The sequence below is a fragment of the Chionomys nivalis genome, chromosome 19 (genome assembly GCF_950005125.1).
Source record: "Chionomys nivalis chromosome 19, mChiNiv1.1, whole genome shotgun sequence".
NCBI lineage: Eukaryota > Metazoa > Chordata > Mammalia > Rodentia > Cricetidae > Chionomys > Chionomys nivalis.
Window position 1 is genome coordinate 18,984,308 of NC_080104.1, and position 19,110 is coordinate 19,003,417.

At 39.4% G+C, this 19,110-nt stretch overlaps 1 protein-coding gene across 1 annotated transcript in view; it reads right to left on the reverse strand.

Annotated features, from left to right (window-relative positions):
* Pkhd1 (PKHD1 ciliary IPT domain containing fibrocystin/polyductin) overlaps nt 1-19,110 on the reverse strand; it is a 428,039-nt gene that overhangs the window by 247,905 nt on the left and 161,024 nt on the right. The window lies entirely within an intron of this gene.

Genomic DNA, 19,110 nt, shown 5'->3' on the forward strand with positions numbered 1-19,110 from the left:
AACTCCTGAAACCCACAACGGGCAGCTCCTGTACTGTACCACAAATCAAAGGTTATGTCAAAATAAGGCTTAGAAAGATCAGTGATTTATAAATATACTTAAATGACAAAGCCTGTAATTTAATACAATGTCTAACCACATTGGGCTTTCAATGTCGACCTGCTAAGCAACCGACTATTCATTTTCTCCCACTAATGACTTCTCATAATTGTACTTCCTACCAATTATTGTCCAAGCAATTCACTGTCATTCATCTGTAATTATGCAGCCCCGGAGAACCACTTTTACCAAATTGGCATGGGAAGAAAGAAAATAACCTCCATGGGTTGACACACTTAAAACTCACTAATTGTCCTCTGTTTGTTTTATAGGACTTAAATCTTTATTCTAAGAGAATAACTGACAAGGCTTCAAAAAAGATGGAAAGGAGGTAGAGAGAGAAAGAGAGAGAGAAGGAAAGAAGGAAGGAAGGAAGGAAGGAAGGAAGGAAGGAAGGAAGGAAGGAAGGAAGGAAGGAAGGAAGGAAAGAGAAAGAAAGAAAGAAAGAAAGAAAGAAAGAAAGAAAGAAAGAAAGAAAGAAAGAAAGAAAGAAAGAAAGAAAGAAAGAAGGAAGATATACTAGGTGATATATAGATGATAGATAGATAGATAGATAGATAGATAGATAGATAGATAGATAGATAGATAGATAGATAGATAGACAGATAGATAGATAGATAGATAGATACATGCATACATACATAGACAGACAGACAGACAGACTGACTGACAGATAGATTTCACCTGTTAAAACAATGTTCACATCATAACAGAAAGAGGAAAAAAAAAGATCAACTATAAACGTTCTCAATTATACACAAGCTGTTTCCCCCTAATTTCTACATGCATCTTCCCTATAACACTAAATGTTTCCTTTCTTCCTTGTTGGTCTGTCGCTGTGAAAACAAACATAAAGCAGACAGATTCCTTTCCCTAATGCTAACTCTCAGTGTGAGAAATACACAAACAAGTATCAAAGGTGTATCATGCTAAGCTTACAATAAAAGGACACCCAGAATTGACCACTGCACAAACACAGAATCCCCCACAAGGAAAGGGTTGGCTGGTTCTGAAAATGTTTCTCAAAAGAGTAATATTATTAACTATGCTGAGTTTTGAAGAATGAGCCAAATTTGCCCAGATAAAGTGAGCACCAAAACTATTTTTTCCTGTACCATTCCTTCTGTCTGTGAGAATCACTCTATAATGTCTCCCTTATATTAAGGCAAACCTTGGTAGGACATAAGCCTCTCTGTGCCATATGTCCACTATGAGCCTTCTGCATTGTTACTGGCTCATTTCCAGTGGTCATGGGGGAGAAGAGGGGATGCACCTGCAGGAAAGAGAAAGGTAAGCCAGAAAAGCCCTCTGACTATGCTTACCAGTTATCTGCAACCACAGCACATCAGTCAACGTGTCCAAAATGCATTGAAATGGAGTGCAGACTAAGTCTCTCCCAGTGCTAAGAGCCCTGCTGTTCTTTTGCCACAAGAGTTTGGAATAAAGCTAACCATGGTGTGAAGATAATAAAATTAGTTCTAGTTCTCTGAAAGGATAAAAGAAAAGATAACTTTCTCTGTGCAGAAAAAAAATTATAGCTTTTCTACTTAGATTCAAAGTAAGCACCATAAAAGAAACAGTGTATAGTGATATCAGCGGAAACACCTGGACCTTTATATTAACTCCTATGATAGTTTCAGCCACTTCTACCAGCACCAGGAATTGGCCACAAAAAGCCTTTGAAACATCCTTCAATCAGACACACAAATCCTACGTGGTTGCTGTGAAATGTCACAAAAACCCTCTTTTACCTACTGTTCCCAAGCTATGTCAAATTCACATGAAGCATTATTTGGATAGAGAATCATTTTGGTAAGAAGCTGGGTAGGTTTATACCATCAATTAGAATGTCAGTGAGGATTAAGAGGAAGAACTTTGAATAAGATTTATATTTAGAAAAAAAATAAGCATATCATTTTTAAAGTACAAATACTGAGTTGAGAAAGGCAATGAAATAGCTTATAATCTTCTATGACATATTAATGTGTGTCTTTTTTACTCCTTTTTGTATTTATATGTTAACAAAATTGTATGTTTTAGCAATACTCTAATTCTGCACTTTCCTTTGAAATTGTGTTCTTTCATTAAAAAATAATGATTATACTACGGCTTTAGGCTGGGCTTCCTCAGAGAAGTACATACCACCCTCACTTCTGTTTTCTCTGTTTTGTGGATTCATCTATCCAATAAGATATTTGATCTCTTTGATCAAAGACTGCCTTCTCCTGCAGATGCATTTAAATGTGTTCAGGTTGAGCTGACTGTAGACTGCCTTCTCTTTCAGACCTTGTTTTTCATTTTTAACTCTTTACATTAACCTGTACGAAGCCCTTCCTCCACCCTCTTCTCCTGGCACAGCCTGACAACTGATATTCTGTTAGGCTCCTTATTTCTCAACTTCGTGACCAATTTCTCCTGTTTTTTTGTGCAACTGACTTTTTCAGGACAGTTCCAAGTTGTGGGATAGAAAGACAAGGGGAAGAGCAGCTAGAGTTAGAGAGCCTGTGCTGGGGAGAGTCAAGGCAGGATTTGGGACTTATGCTGTTATTGTTTAATGATGAAGCATCTTCTATTAGATTAACTTAAAGTAGAATAAGGTTTTCCAACTTCTTCAGATACGTTCTTTTCACTGCTTATTTATAAGGGAGTAATTTGTTTGGAGGACTACACCTGGGAGAAGGGGTTTAGAAAGGAAAAGGGAAATCTGATTGGTTTCTGTTCAAATTTCTGAAAGATGGCCAACTAGACACATAGTCTGAGAAAGCAGGCTTCTTATCAGAGCAAAGAGATGCGGCACAGGAGCAAAAGGTCACAAGTGCCATCTAACAAGTCACACTCTCAGTTGTCATGGTTTCCATGTCATGGATACCCGGCAGGATATCAAACTCCTTCGGATCCGTTTTCTCCAACATACAACATGTCTCTGAAAAAACCATTTGGAAAAGAAGCACACCTTAACCCTGTCATCAAAGGGCCTTCAGACTTACAGTTCTTGACCACTTCAAGGTTGCCACCTAAAAGACTATCTCATCCCTCATCTCCCAAGCTCATTTGGTGGAGAAGTACATCAATGATACATTAGTGTTTACTGTTTAGTGAACTGACCATAGTCATATGTGAGGTTTCCATGGTGCCTCTGTGGGTTATAATAACGCTATTGCTGGTAAGCGTCATGGTTGAAACTATTACAGTCCCCACTACTGCTGCCACAGATACAAAAGCCCAAACTGGCAGGCATTGAAGCCCCTGACATCTGGGTAGCCACCGGTCTTGTGACAAAGATGAAGAAGACAAGGGCTCATTGAGGAACCAACATTTAAGATCTGTAGAAAAGCAGAAGAGTTTAACCTCTCTTTTTCTTCTTAAATTCTCTTTATACCATATAGTGAAGTTAGGGCGGTAACCACACAAGGCAAAAGCTATAGCCCAACACGGGGAACACAGTTTCCAGAATTCTGAAGGTAATTCCACTGAAACAAAGGAGGGTTGTCATTGTTGCTTCATTTTATAAATTCTGAGAAGAAAATAGAACTCTATGGTATTTATAGTTTCCAACGGCCATGTGCAGTATGTGACTTATAACTCATTTGTCCATATTTAAAACACATCATATCCATTCCCATCATCACTTTCCCTTCTCCTCCAGCTTCTCTCCTATAACCTTATAATTGCCTCTATGATTACTGATTTCTACCTGGATAATTTAGAATAATGTGCACATCTCAAGATCTACCACTTAAACACATATGCCAGTCTCCACACTCATATTTATTCTTTTGAGACAAGCCTATATTTTGTAGCCCAGACTATCTTCCAGCCTGGAATCCTCCTGCCTCAGTCTCCCAAGTGCTGAGATTTCAAGTGTGAGCCACCATATCCTCCTTTTGCCAGATAAAGCAACCAAACTCATGAGTTCTGACAAGTGGGACATAAATACAATTAAGGCTTATGTTCAGATTATTATAATCACATTGGTGAATAGTGTTCAGAAAATGACTAGCCATTGGAGGAAAATAAATACTGGGTGAACAAACAGTATCAACAAATTCTGAATGAATTAAAGCAGAGGTCAGCAACATTTTCTGGAAAGAAGTGGGTACTCAAAGTTCTAGTGTTTACAACCAAGTTATCTGTAGAGTAACTACTCGATTCTGCTACAATCCTGCAAGGTCACCATAGATAAAATCTCAACAGACAGTGGTCACTGTGCTTCAACAAAATTGTTCTAAAAGAACAAAGAATGGACCAGATTTGGTCATAGGTCGTATTCTTCTAAATTTAAATGTGTAATGGGTAAAGAAAATAACTAAAAATTATAAAAGATCAGAGAACTTAGTAGGGAAATGCATATTGTTTCTTCTAGAGGAAGGAGTTTCTAAACACAAATCTAAGACAAGAATTATACAGAAAATTGTCTTTAGAGTGGCTATTATAAAGAACATTAAATCCTGAAGAGTACATAACAAAAGAGCATTAACAGGTACTTTATGACTTTATCAAGAGGATTACATAGGGGGATGTAGAAACAATGCTCCACTGGGGATCACAAAGTATCTTGAAAGGATTAAATTGAAAAGATTGTACCAGAACCCATAAGGCTCAAGAAGGCTTACCCCTTGTGTGTCTTTCTACCACAGGTAAATAACCAGCTATATGGCTATATGTGCAAAAAGCAGAAAGACCTTGCGTGTCCCTTCTGCCCATGAAAAAAAGAAAAAAAAAAACAGAATAAACTTTAGTTACCTCTCCTTCCAAGTTCTGTTTCATCATTTCTAAAATGAAAGCAATAGTCCTAATCCCAGCCTTTCATGCGTCACGGAGCCCTGAGAGGTAGATGAGAGGAAAGGGTGTGAGCCAGCTTTGAAAACTGTGAAGTGCTGAGATGGAAGGAAAATCCAATTTCAAGAAATGCTGAATATAATACCCAATTCCTCCTTCTCCATGACCAGGCCATTAACAGTGCTTTGATGATGCGAATGGAAGGATACTGTTTGAAAGAGGGATGCTGCCTTTGTAGACTCCCATTCCCTTAACTAGCTTCAGTCCCTTTTGATACTTACAAGTGTAAAAGCGTACCAATATTAACCAGTCAATAAACTAAAAGAAGATGCTCCTGGAGAATCATGATGGCAGAAAATGAGGGTGGCATCTACAGCAGACAGGGCATGACAGCTTGAAAGACATTTTGTACTTTCTCATGGGAGCAATGAGAAGTTACGAAGAGTTTCAAACATCAGCATGATTTAAAAAAAATATATGTTTTAAAAAGATTGTCGGCCGGGCGGTGGTGGCGCACGCCTTTAATCCCAGCACTTGGGAGGCAGAGGCAGGCGGATCTCTGAGTTCGAGGCCAGCCTGGTCTACAAGAGCTAGTTCCGGGACAGGCACCAAAGCTACAGAGAAACCCTGCCTCGAAAAACCAAAAAAAAAAAAAAAAAAAAAAAAAAAGATTGCCTTGGCCCCAGGGCAGAGATTGAACTGGAGAGGTTATAAAAACAGCAACTAAAAGCTATATTAGCACCAAAGTAAGCTAAGGTGACAATAATAGGAGGAGTGTGCAGAACACAGATTCACAAGTTGTTCAACAACAATACTTAGTAAAGGACAAAATAACAATAAAAGAGGTATTAAGAATGGCAATCAGGATTCTGGCTGGCAGAAAAAATTAACAATCCTGTATTCATCTTAGATTAATAATGAGGCAATTTCACCAAATCCAATTGCAGCTACATAACAAGAATAAGAATATGAACATGTATTGAATACTTGGTCGTTTGATTCCTGGTGACTTGAGTCATATTTTATGTGTCTTATTGGCCTTGTCTCATGTAATAGCACGATAAAAAATATTTAACAACAATTCTACACACAGAAGGTGAAACACTTCGGAGGTGACATTTTGAGTTCCATCATCTAGTCATTGATAGTGTTGGGATTTGAACTCAAAAAGTCTTTTAGAGTTCAAGCTTGATCACTGAAGATGACTGAGCAATCAATCTCTTTTTTCTTTTATTTATTTATTCATTTATTTATTTATTTATTAAAGATTTCTGCCTCCTCCCCACCACCTCCCATTTCCCTCCCCCTCCCCTAATCAAGTCCCCCTCCCTTGTCAGCCCTAAGAGCAATCAGGGTTCCCTGCCTTGTGGGAAGTCCAAGGACCACCCACCTCCATCCAGGTCTAGTAAGGTGAGCATCCAAACTGCCTAGGCTCCGACCAGGCCAGTATGTGCAGTAGGATCAAAAACCCATTGCCATTGTTCTTGAGTTCTCAGTAGTCCTCATTGTCTGCTATGTTCAGCGAGTCTGGTTTTATCCCATGCTTTTTCAGACCCAGGCCAGCTGGCCTTGGTGAGTTCCCGATAGAACATCCCCTTTGCCTCAGTGTGTGGGTGCACCCCTCACGATCCTGAGTTTCTTGCTTGTGCTCTCTCTCCTTCTGCTCCTGATTTGGACCTTGAGATTTCAGTCCGGTGCTCCAATGTGGGTCTCTGTCTCTATCTCCTTTCATCGCCTGATGAAGTTCAATATTCAGGAGGATGTCTATATGTTTTTTGGGGGGGTTCACCTTCTTATTTGGCTTCTCTAGGATCACGAATTATAGGCTCAATGTCCTTTATTTATGGCTAGAATATTCTCAACAGAAGAAGTTCAAATGGCCAAAAGACACTTAAGGTCATGCTCAACTTTCTTAGCGATCACAGAAATGCAAATCAAGACAACTTTAAGATACCATCTTACACCTGTCAGAATGGCTAAAATAAAAAACACCAATGATAGCCTTTGCTGGAGAGGTTGTGAAGAAAGGGGTACACTCATCCATTGCTGGTGGGAATGCAAACTTGTGCAACCACTTTGGAAAGCAGTGTGGCGGTTTCTCGGGAAATTCAGGATCAACCTACCTCTGGACCCAGCAATACCACTCTTGGGAATATACCCAAGAGATGCCTTATCATACAACAAAAGTATATGCTCAACTATGTTCATAGCAGCATTGTTTGTAATAGCCAGAACCTGGAAACAACCTAGATGCCCTTCAATGGAAGAATGCTTGAAGAAAGTGTGGAATATATACATATTAGAGTACTACTCAGCAGTAAAAAACAATGACTTCTTGAATTTTGCATGCAAATGGACAGAAATAGAAAACACTATCCTGAGTGAGGTAAGCCAGGAATGTACATGGCTTTTTTTCTTATTGATTTTATTGGGCTATAATTTTTGCTGCTTCCCTCCTTTCCTCTCCCCTCCCCTGCAGCCCTCTCCCATGGTCCCCATGCTTCCAATTTTAAGTACTCAATTTCTAAGCAAAATTTAGCTCATTGGGGAAAAATAGGAGTCATTCTGCCACACCAGGGGTCTTCCTTGACTGCAGTCCATAATATAATAGAAAGCCACTTGTCGAAAGTGCGGTACAGATTGGTGACGGTAATGTATAACTTTATATTTTAACTTGTTTGAACTACAGAGTACCCAGACATCAGTCAAATACTATTCTGGGAGTATCTGTGAAGGTATTTTCTAGGTAAGATTAAAATCAAAATTGGGCAATTCAATAAAATTAATTGCCTTCCACAATGAGAGATAGTTAAGATCCAGGAAACTCCTTGATACATAAATGCAGACTCTGATTATATCTTATCTTGTCTTCAGACTCAGAATGAGCTCTCAGCCTTTGGCTCATTCAGCTGCCATCTCTTCGGCTATAACTTACGCCATCAGTTTTCCTGATTCTGTTGCTCTTGAACGTGAATAAGGAATTGTACATATCAGTTCTTCTTAGTCTCCAATTGCTAATGGCTAGCCATGGGACTTTTCAGTCTGTGTAATGAAATGGTTTAGTACCCAAGAAAACTGATTACCACATTGGGTTACAAATCCGTGAAGAATATTATAAAAAGAATAAATTTAGAAATACAGGAAAGACTCAAATACTGTTTTTGCTATTTTAATCTACCAATAATTAAATTTTCAGAAGGAAGTATATTTCTAACTTGAGAACTGCAATCCTAGTTTGCCTTCCCTGGAATGTGAATATGACGAATATGCTCCTATATAACTGATATTTGTAACATAACAATAACTCTGCTTGTAGCATAAAATAAGGATGTCCTCATTTGCTGAGTGACAGTCACGGCTCTCCTCCCCTTTCCAATTCCTCAATTATAGAAAGAGATGTGGTATTGCTATTCTTTTGATTCTAGTCTTTCATCCTCATAGGTATAGGGAAGGGTCGTAGAAGTCACTCTCTAGAACCTTCTTTCTAAAGCAGAGAGATACCCAGACCAGCTCTCTTAAGCCCAAAGGTAGACTTGCTCCTTCTTGGCTGAACTGACCATCCTGCAAACAGTGAAGTCTCCAGTTCTGCTTGCAGTTTTAAAGGTAAGAAAGAAAAGAAACTCCTTGTGTCTCCTTCATGCTCAGACACAAACAGTTTTGAGGCACATCATTGACCCATGATAATTCTCTTCTTGGATTAGAACCAAATCTTTTTAAAATTATTTTGCATTTTTAATAATTTTTACAACTTACCTGGCATATCTTTTCTCCATAACATTTAGATCATATTTAAAAATCAACAATTAATTATGATAGAACCAAGTAGTTAGTCAGCAATGTTTGCATAGTAAGAGTAATGGCAGCTAAGTTAGTATGCCAATATGCGATATACTTTTATGCTACTAAATGCTTTTGTAAGAGAAGCTATACCCATGAAGTCTCAACAATATAGCTACCTAAACAAGACCTGAACATGGACAACAAAAACAAGCCTAGACAAAGAACTACAGACAATTGTACAATGCTAAAAGCAGGAGAAATGGTCTTTTCCAGGGAAGAGCACACCAATTGTTTATCTAATACCATGTGGTAAACCTTGAAAACAAATAAATATACAAGTGGTATTGTATGGCATAAGGATTTGTTTATATATTTATATTGTTATACTTATGACAATTAGAGAAAAAGAGGTCATAAATTTCAAAGAATAAGGAGGGGTCTGAGAAAGAAAGGAAAGGAGAAAATAATATAATTATAGCTTAATTTAAAAAATAAGTATATGTAAATATTTACACAGAAGAGTGGCAGTTCAGGCTAGAACTATGCTCTGGGACCCTCTGCCTGAAACTATTTAAAAATTAGCCTTTTCCTTTTATTACCACTTGAAAAATATAATCAATCAAATTTTTAAACATCACAATATATTTTAATCCTGAATTTTCTTTTCTTTGTGTTGAGGGTTTTAGTTTTGCCTAGTGAATTTGCTGGAATTTTACCCAGCCAAATTAAATAAGTTTTAAATATATTACTACAAGTAATCCAGCTAAAGCTTTGTGCAATTGAAAATCATTAAAAACAGGGAAAAAAAGAATTTCAATATTTAAAAGATGGACAATCTATTATTTTTACTGTATGTTATCCACAATAGTAGAAACGACACCCCTTATTTATAAAGCCATCCTTTTCAACCTCAGGCCATGTAGTTCTGAATGATTTTCCATACCATTGTTCCAACAAGGACCCACTTGAGAATAAGGGTAACTCTTCCTTTGTCAGAGACAATAACACAAGTGGTAGATGATATAAACACCATCAAAGTCACCTCAAAGCCTTTTTCTTAAGCTTCCCATTAAGCTTTTCAGGAACCAAATATTTACCAAGGTCCTTTTTGAGTGTTAGCCATATTCTTGGCCATAGGGATCTATCATGAGCAGAAACAGAAACAATAACAAAAATAATGAATATCACCTGTCCACATGATGTACTTCTATTACCAACAGGGGAAGTAGAATAAATAAAACAACTATAAAAATAAGTCCTGCGTGATATATTCATCAGGCAAGGTTAAGAGCTAAGGGAAGGCAACAGAGTGATGTGCAGTGGTAACGTTGGGACAAATGAGATTTGCTCAAGGGTCAAATAGCCACTAGGAACCAGGAGCTGTCTTCTATCCAGAGCCATAGGATCCCCGTTTCTGCCTCTGTGGGAGTGGAGAGTAACTGCCAAGGAAGGCAGCTTATGGGAAAGCCCAACCCAGAGCTGCAGAGAGGCAGTCATAACGATGGCAGCAGAGCACCTGGGCACAGCTGTGCTCGCGTTTTCTCAGCTAGATGAGGCAGTGAATGCCCTTATTTTTTGTTTGAATTGGGTTTTCTGTCACTTCCAACCAAAAGAGACCTGACTAATGCCAACACTTCCAAGTATATATAGAAACCTGAAGTACCTTACAATGTGTTTCTAAGTGGGGTTCCCACTGTACTGAGGTTATTGAAAAGCTAACTCCCATTTCCAATTAGCAATATAAATTTACATACAAACACTTAAAATCAAAAGACCTTAAAAGTACGTTAGCTTAAACTTTCAAATTAGGGAAGCCTTCCATTTGCATTGGCCCGAGGTCACTATTCTTGTCTTATCGAGAAACTACAGTAGGGGTGTTTTTGCCACTATGTACAAAATAGTTGTATGTAGGACCTTTTAAAAGCATTATTACCTTTCTCAGCCTAGATAATCGGGATAGGGGGAGTACTTTGGTCCTGCCTCAAAGCAATGTGCTAGACTTTGTTGACTCGGAAACCTTAGCCACTCTGAGGATTCGATGTGGGGAGGGTGGGGTTGGGAGGAGGTGGGGGGAGGTGGAGAGATCAGGAGGAGTGGAGGGAGTAGGAAATGGATTTGGCATGTAAAATGAGAAAAGATAGTTTTAAAAATACAAATTTAAAAAGTGGTAAAATTTTTAAAAAGCACTATTGGGCAAAACAGAGAAAAATTTCCATCTTATTTTTTGTTAGTGATATTGGTCATGTTCAAAGTCATATGACACAGTATTTGTCAACCCTGAAAGGAAATTAGCCATCTACCCAGTTTCTAGGTTGAGGTAGAACTCTGAGAAAATTCACTTCTGTTGGCCATGTAACTGGGAGCTGTCACAGCATTCCAGCTGACTATAACTCCAATGCTGTATCCACGCTGGCCAGTTAGGAAACAGCGAGGCCTAAGTGGCACACAGCAGTAACCAGCTGGTTTGGAAGGCTGAGGCAAGAAGGTCACAAATTTGAGACCAGCCCAGGTGTCTTGGTTAGGGTTTCCATCGCCATGAAATGACGCCATGACCATGGCAACTCTTATAAAGGAAAACATTTAAGTGGGGCTAACTTCCATTGTTGGAGGTTTAGTCCATTATTATCATGGCAGGAAGACAGGATGCTGGAGAAGGAGCTGAGAGTTCTACATTTGGATAGGTAGGCAGCAAGAAATGATGGTGAGCCACACTAGGCCTGACTTAAGCTTCTAAGACCTCAAAGCCAACCCTACTCCAATAAGACCACAACTCATAATAGCGCTATTTATTCAAACCACCATACCCGGTTATATATCCAATCTTTGCAACTTGGTCATTATCTGTCACAAAACTAAAATTAAAATGACAAATGATCCAGGTCAGTGACAGTGCTCTTGCCTAGCATGCATAGACATTAGGACTAGAAGAAAATGATTACAGGTAGCAATGGTTACACTTTAAATTCCCCCCATCTTTCATTATTTCTTCTATCTAACTTGCTTCCCAACCCTAACAAAAACAATAAAATTCAGAGGGAAGAACACTGATTCTCCTATTCAAACCATTGACGATCTTTTTTTTTTTTTGAGACAGGGTTTCTTTGTGGCTTTGGAGCCTGTCCTGGAACTAGCTCTTGTAGACCAGGCTGGTCTCAAACTCACAGAGATTCACCTGCCTCTGCCTCCCAAGTGCTGGGATTAAAGGCCATTGACAATCTTCTAGTGATTTTTAAAACAAGTAGTTGAGCAGAATTTCTACTCCTATAAAACCTAATATAAAAAGCTAAACAAAAAGAGAGAGAGAGAACAAGTGCTGGATGTTATATGGGAACCATAATGTTAGGGAGTCGACATCTTCTTGGAACCTTTTAAAAGGATATTAATCTAATTCTTAGCTATTCTTGGAGAAACCTATATGCCAGATTGGACTGGGACACAAATAGCAAATCCATTCAAACTGAACCCTGAGGTGTGAAGATGCATTGTCAGCCCTGGTATGTTAGTCATTGACTTTAGATCTCCTTTTTCTGTAGAAGGTGATGTCAAGTTTTTATTCTCAATTAAACAAAATAGGCTTCTGAAATGGACTGGAAAGACATGAAAGACCCAAAAATGATCTTCTATTTCCTAGATTTGCCATCTAGATGTGCACAATAAGTTTGAGTTGCTCATGCTTCTCAGGAAAGCAAATATAGAGCAGAGAAAGGCTGATGAAAGGGAAATCTTAGTATGAAAGGTATAGATGGAGGCTGCATGTTCTCCCAAAATAATCACACAGAAATGGTATCAGCTTATACATATTTCTAGCTAGCTCTTATATCTTAAATTAGCCCTTCTCTATTCATCTATGCATCAATCACGAGGTCATGGCCTACCTGCAAAGTTTTGGGGGGCTCCGGCAGATGTCTTTCTCCATCGGCAGCTACATGGCTTCTCTCTGATTCTGCCTACTTTCCTCCTCTATCTGCTTGGAAATCCTGCCTTACTCTATTCCGCTCTGCCAGTAGGCCAAAGCAGCTTTATTCATTAACCAAAGGTTCACAGCATACAGAAAGGAATCCACATCAGAAAGGATTTGTAAATGTCATCTAGATCACTGTTTCTCAATCTTTGGGTTATAACCCTTTTAGAGGTTAAACAACCATTTCACAGGGTCATATATTAGATATTTACATTACAATTCATAACAGTTGCAAAATTACAGTTATTAAGTAACAACAAAAATAATTCTATGGTTGGCATCACCATGATATGTGGAACTGTGTTAGAGGGTCACAGCATTAGGAAGGTTGAGAACCATTGTTCTAGATCAAGTGAGATCTGAAAGTAGTGGTTTGGTTTTGAATCAACCTTCACTATGACATCCAAGAGCAACACTAAGTTGGGAAATAGTGACTGCATACCCAAGTAAGACTTCTAAATCGAGGATTATCTAAGAGAGTAACCAACAAAAAAGGGAATTCAATTAAAAAGCCTGATCAATGTCTTACCCCTTCTACCTGCCCAGCATCAATATAATATAAAATGCAGATAAGGGGGGAAATGAAACTGTGGACCATGTTTCTACCACTCTGAGTGCCTTGAGCCAGAGGCCTAAAGGAAGAGTAAAGTATATTAAGTGGATAGGAGACTGAAGACTTAGAACTGGACAAATTAGGACTTGGCTTTTAAATATGAAAAATCAACTGGACGCTTCTGTTAAAGTACAAGAAAGAATGTTCATCAGGATATGGATGAAGATACTGATCAGAAGAAAAAATATTGTTCTGGCCAGAATGTTTTCATCTCCCAGATAACCCTAAAACTGTATCTCTTCCATTGTGGAGATTTATACACCACAGAGGCTGAGGATCATTTCTGTGGTGACAAATGCTAGAGAAAGTAAAAAGTCTCTTTAGTACAGAAGTGAGGAAATCTAGCACTTCAGGAGCAGAAGATGGGGAGGAAGAGGGGAAAAGAGGGGAGAGAGGAAAGAAAAAAAGCTCTAATGTGCCAGGTGGTGGTGGCGCACGCCTTTAATCCCAGGCTCGGGAGGCAGAGGCAGGCAGATCTCTGTGAGTTCAAGGCCAGCCTGGTCTACAAGAGCTAGTTCCAGGACAGGAAACAGAACTTTACAACACTGGGATGTGGGGAAGGGTTTAAATTTTCAAATTTTGAATTAAAGCAAAAGATTTTAGTAATGTCATATGTATTTATACATATGAACCATACAAATAATCCTCTGTGCTTTAAGGTTTATATTAGAAACTCAATGGCACATTTGCTTTCGTGATCCTATTATGGTTTACTGGTCATTATGGCCCAAATGTATCATACCTTAATTTTTCTGCCACTGCATTTCAAGAGCCTTGCGATTTCAAAGATGAACCATACATCAAAATCCCCAATTTTTTTGTTTAATCAATGTAAAAGGCATTTATGGTTTTGTCTGCTCAGTAACAGAATCCTTTTGAGGACTGACTATGACAAATGAGTCCCAAAACATTACTTCACACAAGCATGTCCTTGCACACATGCATTCACATACACATGCATGCACATGCACACACACATACACACACATAAATATATATCTGATATGCCCACACCTCCCTAGCCTGCCTAATTAAGGTAAAATTACATCGTCTCACATAGCCCTGCTTTCCTGGTCCTGAGGAGTGCTATGGGAGTGAGTGAGGAACGAAAAGGTGGAGTGAGCTGAGCCAATCAGAATGTCTTGATGCCCTGGTTCCCACCCAAGGCACTAGGACTTCTAGAGCTATGGGCCCTCCCTGGTTTGTTTGTTTGTTTGTTGTTTTGTTTTTTTAAGGAGCACAGAACTCCTCCTTTCTTTGGCAAAAGAAAACAGAAGCTCATGAAAACCGAGGAGAGAGGGGGGCCAAGGCATGCAGGAAGAGGTGAGTGTGGGTCCTCCTGGCATCGAGGGCACTAGAGGCTCTCCTGTTCATGGGTAGTTTCCTCCTTGCCAAGCCTTCAGTTTAATCACAAGAGGACTTAAATCCTTTTCCATCTAAAGTTATTTACACTGGGATTCTTTGTTGTTTCTTTTTTAACCAAGCAATTTGATATTAATAAAGTTATACACAAAAAAGTACTAAGCCTTTATAGTAGTTTATATTTCAGTCCAAGGGAATGAAACATACATAAAATTTAAGAGGGAAAGAAGTGGAGGGAAGGAGTATTGGATGGCAAAGAGACAGGATGAGAAATGATGGAAGAGGTAGGGCAGAGAACAGTAATATTAAAAATGCATTGTTGATTTAAAAACAAAAACAAAGAATAAAAATAAAAATAGAAGAAATAAAAAAATAATACTATATTACACCAAAGAACAGACTTCACAGAAAGCAAGTCAGAGTACAGCAGGCCTTGGGGGATGGGGAGTTGTGCAGAGTGAGGCCCTGGGCACCCCAAAAGGTCCATATTCCATAATTAAAAGAATGCCTAACAGAGCTCCTTCAGGTCTTCAAATTTTAATTTATTGTGTGCTTGTGACTCAGAGAGTGTCTACACACCATGCAGCATGCTAGGAAGTCAGGGACCAGTTGGTGGGGTGGGTTCTCTCCTGTAGCCTTTGTATGAGCTCCAGAGACTAAACTCCGGTTATCAGGCTTGAGTTGAAGTGCTTCACGGGCCCTTAATGGAGCGTTTAATCACAATTTTTACAGCGAAACTTCTTTTCTTTCTAATGAAATATCACTTTGAACAGGTAGTAGAGATAAAGGCACTGAATTGATTCCTCCAGCGGCTTAAGCTTTTGTTAGTTGACCTCGAATATTCCCCTGTTTATGGAGCCCCCGGGGGCTCTCTTAGGAAATGTGGTTTTTGTGGGACACAGTATGAAAAATCACTGACCAGGAACACACTGCTCTGCTCTGTTCCATGAGTCCTACACTGTGCTTAAAGATCGAGCTCCCCTCCTTAGCAACCACAACAGCAGCATCAATACGGGATCTGTCCAAAGCTTGGAACTGAAATACAGATTTCTGGAAACTCTACAAGGAAAATGAGCCATTTGCTATGTAAATAATCCCCTTCCTTTTTTATTCCTAGAGAAGGACTACACTCATAACAGTTTCACTAGGATTTTGTTCAATCATGCCCCACATAGCAGTTTTCCTCAGAAATATCCATTTATATTTAATGCCTCTGTCTTGTAATTCCTTGAGAAGGACAAAGGCAGAAGTCCAGTCAAGGCCATAACACTGCTTTTCTTCAAAGAATCTGTCAGCCAAATTTCTCAGGGAAGAAGCAGAAATGAAAGGGGAGACATTGATAAATTTCCCTGCTGAACAATCAATAAAACCCGCTCTGGCCTGCTCAGCCCCCCACTGTGGAGGCAAGAGCCATAATTACATTGTCAAAAATTCAAGTTGCCCAGGCTGACGCAACCGCTTTGAAAAGTGACAGCTGATTGGCACTCAGTTTGGGTGGTGAAACTGGATTGGCAGAGGCAAAGGCAAAAGGCAAGAGTGTGGCCAAGGCAAAAGGCGAGAGTGGATTTTCTTTATTTCCTCTAAATACTCAAGCCACAGACTTCCAGCCCTGGACTCTTTGGTCATATCAACTTATCAGGGTGGGCGGGTGACAGTTACTAAGCCATCAGCACTCCTACTGCAATAGAAAAATACCTTGTCTTGATCCACTCCCAAATACACAGACAAAGGTATTGTCGCATATGTGTGTGTGAGTGCCAATATGTGTCGTTTTTCTGCGTCCAAACAAAGCCATGAAAAGCGCTTTCAAGCCCAGCTTTCCTTGTGACGGCTGAACAGCAAAGCCCGTTTGCCTAGCAATTTTAATCTCTGATGAAAATCAGCTAGAGCAGAGGGGTTGCAAAGGGCAGTAATGAAGAAGGAACAAGCAGGGACGTGCTGGGGAGACCGATATGACTGACATGCTGACCCAGTTGTAAGTTTCTAGATGACCCTTGCTTGAGTTAAATTAGAATCCATCAATCCCCTCACTCTTAGACGCTAGATATCAAGCCTGCGAAGGACTCCATTTGCCAGACAGTGTCCGCCTTCTGGCTACGCAGGGCCCATGTGACTGTTTTCTGTGATTTCATCGTAACCACACCTAAGGGTGGTGACTGTCCTGTGCCAGGAAGCAACTGTACCACGAGAGATTAAAATCTAAAGGTGCCCACTGGGTGATGGGAATGGAACAGAAGGTACCTGGGAATGTTGTTGTCTCATGAGCTCCAAGGCTAAGTCATCTCTAGCTGATGAAAAAAGTTATTAGTTAATAAGATGAGTAAATGTTGGATAGAGGTCCACATGTCACATTTTTAATTAGAAATCGCTGTCTCTTCAACATTTCTTAATATGAGCTACCTGGCACTCCATCCCCTGTGGTTATGGAAAAGGAAAAAAATGTATAAGCAGAATATGAGCAAAGCAATAAGAATTAACAGTGTGAGTTGTATTGTCACTGCTCTAAAACACCTTATCAGCACTAAGTGTAGGATGGTGACTATGATCTTATAGCCTGGTTTTATAGAAATTAATTTATTCAAAATCATAACTGAAAACCAACAGACCTAAGCCTATTCCTAATCCCGCAATGTCCAGTGCACCAGTGAATCTCTCAGTTCAGTCACTGATTCAAAATCAATCCCCCTGAAGTTTCCTCTGATACGCATATTCAATTTGAGGATTGATTCCTCAATGCTGTGACCATTGCATCAGAATCTGAAGATGAGATTCAGGAGGCTAGACTGAGAAACTCTCACTGGATTAGTCCTCTGAGATACACCAAAGCTGGCGAATCTCACTACAGATTTCCTGGAATACTAAGCGGATGCCGCCTCATTAGGGACTTTCTGGGTGGAAGGCAGTAAATCAAGCGGCTCGCCCTTTAGAATATTTGACAGCAAAAGAAAATTAGTTTGGTTCTAATCCCTGATCGTCACCAGACCCACCTTTGCCCTGGGAAAAAGGCCAATGAAGTGACATAATGATTTTAACGATGGTACTCCACTGTGCCTGAAGGAGACGCTACTCCAGAGCTCAGGTGGTAAGAGATGGCGAGAGAGATTGATGAAGGACACTTGGGACTTGATGCTCTGATGCATGGGTGAGGAAAGGACATCTTCCCACCCAGATGGCCAACCTTTTTTCTCATGGACTTTATTTCAGATGAACAAAGTATAGAATTATCATATCAGAGAGGGTGTAGATTGGATCATCCCACATCCCATGCTCAGGCTTTGTAGATTAGGGGATGTGTCTTGTGGGAGGGGCTTTTAGGGTGAGTGAAATGTTGATGGCAGATCTGAAACAAAAGAGAGGTGAGAGAAGATGAGCAGGAGGAGGAAGAAAGAGGGGCATAGAGGAAATAAAGGAAAGGAAATACAAAAGGAAAGAAGAGGGTAAAACGAAATGGGAAAGAGAAGCAGAAAAGAAAACCACACCTCACTGTGTCAAGGAGTCACATAGACACACTAGGGATATTACTCTTAATTTACAAAAGTTTGAAACTTATTATTAATATTGGTATTTACTCAGCTTTAGCTGTGTTATATTGAACATAGGCTATGCCACTGTGGATTCCCTTTAATTTGACATTTCCTTATTTATAAAGTCCGTGGAATTTTTAAAATATAGCCATATAGGGTATATTATGAATTTTTCCACTGATTATTCATACTTGAAAATGGAAGTTAAAATAAAAAAGAGAAAATACATTGAACAAGTTTTCATTTTCGTCATTTGAATTCTAGTCTCTAGAGGAGTCAAGCTATGAGCACTGAGGTGGCCTAAGTGACCAGCAGACTAAACACTTGGAGACCACAGCTAACCTGTACAAAGGCAAAAGATAGTTGTGGATCTTAGGTGACAGATCCATGAAGAAAGGAGAAAAAGAGTAAGAATACATGTGACAGGAATTCCAAGTTCGCATCCATATCACATCGCAGATAAGTCATTGGTATTTAAAATTATAAATTCAATGGTTTCTCCAACACTTCTCTGGCCCATGGCCAAAATACTATAGAAAACTTTTGGCTTCCTCTTAGAGTAAGATGAAGAAGAATCCATAGAGTAGTGTGTGTGTGTGTGTGTGTGTGTGTGTGTGTGTGTGTGTACAATTTTGTCATATCAATACAAAAGTGCTGGTGTTGGTGACGTCAGGCCTTTTCAGATCAGGCTGCTACCTGGGGTCCACATTCTAGGGTTCTTTCATTCTCTTTAGTTTTGTTTGGGGTTGCTGAAATTGTAGTTCTTACCCATGTTATGCAAATACTACGTTATTGAGTCACCTCCGAGCCCTGGAGACCACAATATTGCTCTGTATTAAACCAAGACCAGACAACAAATGTACATAATTATCTGCTAAAACACTCATTTAATTCTTACATTTTCCAGGTGTTATCAATATCCTACACATTTAGTAATTGCTTATGTCTTAAGGGAAGAAGCAGTCAATTTGCAAAATGGAATGAGATGATCA